This window comes from Microtus oregoni, unplaced genomic scaffold, assembly GCF_018167655.1.
Source record: "Microtus oregoni isolate MIOR12 unplaced genomic scaffold, Mior012 000154F_ref0000087, whole genome shotgun sequence".
NCBI classification, from domain to species: Eukaryota; Metazoa; Chordata; class Mammalia; order Rodentia; family Cricetidae; genus Microtus; species Microtus oregoni.
In genome coordinates, this window is record NW_024544809.1 from 668,714 (window position 1) to 673,743 (window position 5,030).

The following is a 5,030-nucleotide window of genomic DNA, read 5'->3' on the forward strand; positions in this document are numbered from 1 at the left end:
TACTACTAACCTATTACCAAATGAAAGGGTTGGAAGAAAAGAAAAACCCTTATTATTTTCTTGATTGACTTCGTGCTTGTGTAGAATGTTTAACTTACACTACCTGCTCCATCCAGCAGTACTAGGTACTGAACACGGGGCCTCACACATGCTAGGGGAGTGATCTGAGCTACAACCGCAACCCAGTATCTTTTTGTTATTTACACTTTTAAATTTTATTATATCTTTTGAAATTATAATATGATTACATCATTTCCCCATCCCCTTTCCTCCCTCCCTCTCCTCCTCTTTGTTCTCTCTCAAAATCATGGCCTCTTTTTCTTAATTACTATTACCAACACATATTTATAAACACATTATCTTTTTTTAATTTATTTTTTTGATTTTTGAGACAGTAGCCCACAATATATTTTTAACTCAGCAGCAAGGTAAGTTTTCATGAACCTTCAAAAGTTCTGGCTATTGGCCTAAGGTCTGTGCTTCCCAGAGCATAGTCATGAGAATTAGGAGCACTAGATCAGCCGGAACTCTGGTACCTGAGCACACCGCTTTGTGCTCAGTGGCTGTCCAGGTGGCCAGTGTCGCCTCTCTCTCTCATCTCCACCACCCCCTTGTTCATATTCATGAACCAATGCCCGCATCTCCGGTGGCTCCATAACATATTGCTTCAAGAAAGGAGGAAGATGTGTGGCGTCTTGCCTGGTGGCCAATGTGGCACTCACGAGTCCGTGCAGAGACAGGAGAAGCTGTCGGGGCAGCAGGAGGGAGACAGCCGCTGGTCAAGTTTCTCCTGTGGTTTAAGACTACAAACACCTGGCCAGGAAGGCAGTCGTGCCCACTTCAGAAAAACGGCTGCTCGTGCAGAAGCTTATTAGATGCTAGGAGCAATGCTGTGGTCCTCTGCCTCCTACTCTCAATGACGCAAAATGTGGTTTGCATCAATGAAGTACTCCTCCCTTTCCCTTGGTGCAGTGGAACCTGTTGCTCTGTTCCTCCAATATTCTTAAAACTTCAACAGCAGCTTTATTAGATGCTCAACGAATGGTTTTAGGTCGTTGTCGTTCCTGTTTCCAACAGGTCCTTTTCTTGAAATTCTTGCAACCGTAATTTTTCAGTGTCTCTACACTGGCACTTCCAAAGTATTTTCTTCAAATCAGTAGTCCAAAAAGATGAAAGTCAAAAAAAAAAAAAAAACATTGTTACAAGTAATGAATTTTGCCAAACATGGCTCCCCTGGAAGACTCATAATCGTCATTAGCACATTAAAGCCTCTGTCAAGTCCGACTTGAAAAGAATCTTGCACAACTACGGGGGATACAAAGTTTCCAAAGGGGAAACCATTTCCTCGCAACTATCGCATTGCAGCGCGTGAAGACATCCATGTTTATCACATCTCAACATGTTTCAGATTAGGGTCGCTGCTAAGACTCAGCGACACCCTTGAGCCACGGCTCGTCCGCCACCGTCGTGAGGAGCCGTCACTTCCTGTGGATAAGCAAGTATAGTAGTAACCATTCAGATTTCCATCGTGGCCCTTGAGTAATGTGTTTTATTGGTGTCACACATGACAAATTGAATTTCTGTTTAAAATAGCTTCAAAAAGATCACACTGTAACTCGGCATTCAAGCAACAATAACAGCAACCGAAACTTACTCCATGAGCCAAAAATCAAGAGGAGCAAAACATGGGATTAGTCCAACGCAATTGTGATTGCTTACTCTCTTATACGACAGCAAGCAACACTTTCTGGGAACATAGGTGAGAGCTGCCCACATCTAAATCAACCATGCTCACGACCTAGATAAACAGAAATGCTCCTTATGAGGCACCGAACAATAGAATTGAAGGCTGAGGAAACTTAAATCTTTCAAAATAAATTTTAAAAAATTTCAAGGGATGTGGATTTGACTTCCTAAGACAGTCATGATTTAGTTGCCAGCACTTTTTTTTTTTTTTAATTTGGAGGCACCTTGGCTAGTGGTACATGCTACTGACGGTGTCTTGGTTCCGACAATACAGCATGAACATGTCTTGAAGCAACTTTCTTCATTTAGGAACTGCTGCTATGATTTTCTCTTAGCCCACCAACGCATACCTCATTCTCACCCAACCACCCACTTTATTTTTATTTGACGAGCATTGGTGTTTTACCTGTATGTACGTCTGTGTAAAGATCCCTTGGAACTGGAGTGACAGACAGTCATGCGCTTCCCTGGAGGTGCTGGGAATTGAACCCGGGTCCTATGGAAGAACAGCCAGTGCTCTTAACCTCTGAGCTATCTCTCCAACACCCCTCTCCCCACAACCACTCACTCAAGTATGTGTGAACCATCCCGACATGGGCTCCTTTCCTCTAAATGCAGTAAGGACAACCTCATTCTCTTTCCAAAGCAGCTTTTCAGGATAAACTTCCTTCCAGACATGCCAATGAAAACTAGGAGAAGGGGCACAAAACCACCAAAGCCAAAGGAGACCCATCTGAGCCATGGCGGGGGGGGGGGGGTCCTGCATTCTGCCCAGGGTTCACACATCCCATGTAGGTGAAGTTAAACACTCCAGAGGGGAGGGGGGAAGTCTGCCTCCAAGAATTAGATTTTTCACTGAAGAACACTGGTCCTTAGGTGATAAGATGAGTCATCTTCTTAGGAACAAGAGAAACAAACTGACAGATATGTAAGTATCTTGCTGGTAAAGGGTAGCAGAGAAATCGTTGTGGAGGAACAACAGCCAAGCATGCTTCTCTGTATCTGTGACCACAATATAGCAACAAAGGAAATAGTTAATAGTAATTAAAGTTATGGGGCAGCCAGTGTGCTTCTATGAGAATGAGTAAATATTATAGATTTAAAAATCTGGAAAATTGAAGAGCCGTAAAACTATTTTTTTTTAATTTTATTTATTTATTAAGGATTTCTGCCTCCTCCCCGCCACCACCTCCCATTTCCCTCCCCCTCCCCCGATCAAGTCCCCCTCCCTCATCAGCTCGAAGAGCAATAAGGGTTCCCTGACCTGTGGGAAGTCCAAGGACCGCCCACCTCCATCCGTAAAACTATTAAAGTTCAGTCAGCATTCTACATTTGAGGTCAGTGAGGAAAGCACACATACAGCTGATATTTCTCACAGAGGTCATTCTAAGGGGATCCAGTCTGTACCTACATACTACCAGGGACAAAGGATTCATCCCAAAGGGATCCTGTCTGTCCCTACAGACCTCTACGGACAAAGGGGTCATCCCAAGGAGATCCGACATATCTCCACTAATAAAAGCAAAACCTAAAAATCATGTCTAAGATGGCCCCTTCTGTTTTGGCAGGTGGTCATTTTCTTTTTTTTTTTTTTTTTTTTTTTTTTTTTGGTTTTTCGAGACGTGGTCATTTTCAAGGGAGCTTTTTCTTCGGGAATTCTAGGACCTCAGTGGTGGTAGACCGCTGGTAAGGGAACCAGGCTGGAAGGGATGTGTGAAAAGCCGGCACAGCTAATCTACTCCTCTAGGTGGTCAGGAGACTCAGGAGACTCAAAGGTGTGTGTGTGTGTGTGTGTGTGTGTGTGTGTGTGTGTGTGTGGATATGCATTTGTATGTATGTGTGCGTGTGTGTGGATATGCATGTGTGTGAATGTGCATGTGTGTGTGTGAATATGCATTTGTGTGTGTGTGTGTCTGTGGATATGCATTTGTGTGTGTGTGTGTGTGTGTGTTTGTGGATATGCATGTGTGTGTGTGATTGTCTGTTTGTGGATATGCATTTGTGTGTGTTTGTGGATATGCATTTGTGTGTATGTGTGTGCGTGTGTTTGTGGATATGCATTTGTGTGTGTGTGCTTGTGGATATGCATTTGTGTGTAAGACTTATTTGAGCTACACAAATAAGACTCACACTTTGCTAGATGAATGCTAAATTACAGAAATGTTTTTGAGATTCATACGACCGTGAATATTTTTTCTTTACATTGACTTTAATCCAGTGCACTACAAATTTTTACCAGTTACTCATCATTCTACTTCCCATTGCCCCAGGATGGTCCATATTCCCATTTGACTTAGTAACTACCAGTCACCCACAACATGGTTCTTTCTGGTGGCAAAGTCAGTTCCTTCAGGATAACAAGCTCCTTCATTTGCCTTGTGGTCGTTGAAGAGAATTGTTCATTGCGAAGACTTTGTTGGTAAGATGGCATGTCCTGACCGTGATGGCCTACAGGTCTGTCCATGCTAACTAGGCTTTAAGGGACCTTCAGAAATGACACCAGCCTGTCAGAGCCTGGGGTCAGAGCCACTCCCCTGTGTACATAATACAGAGGTAGCACAGCTCGGATGGCTTTCTGAATCACAGCTTTGAGAAAGCCTAGACCTAAGAAGAAACGCCTTTCTTCCAAAGAAACATAATTCATATAACGCATGGCCTTTATATGACCGCGTGTGTGATGGAGTCTCAAAGTTGCTGAAATAAAATGGGTGTGAGAATATACCACAAGCAATTTGGTGCCGCCCCTGAAGGAGCCAGGCGTTGTGGGACCAAGGGTGGCTGCAAATCCACTGACCTTAATTGGCAGAGGCATTTTAAATGGCACAGAACTCGTCACCAGCAGGGAGTGACACAGCACAGTCTGGTGATCCAAGTCTCCTCTTCACTGCTATTTTAAAACCATGACTCCATGAACCACTTAAAATTCAACACCAAATATATCAAGGGATCACCTTCAAAACACAGTGCCTCAGGATAGAAACACACGTGTCAACACAAGCAGGAAGGGTGGAGGGTTTCGCCATCCATGCCATGTCACGTGAGTTGGAACGTGAGGGTTCTCCTACACCACTGCGCCTTTGTGTTCATTGGAGAGGCTTCATTTTGTGGCAGGCAGCATCTAAGGCAGAGACATCACTGGTCTGAGAGCCAGTCCTGATGCTGCAGAGAATCTATATCACCCTCCCTGACACCCCGAGGCTCAGAAAACACTGAAGAAGAGGGAGGTCAAAGGATGAGAGAATGGAGAGAAACACTTCAAGGTTCTCTTTCGGACATGACCCTCA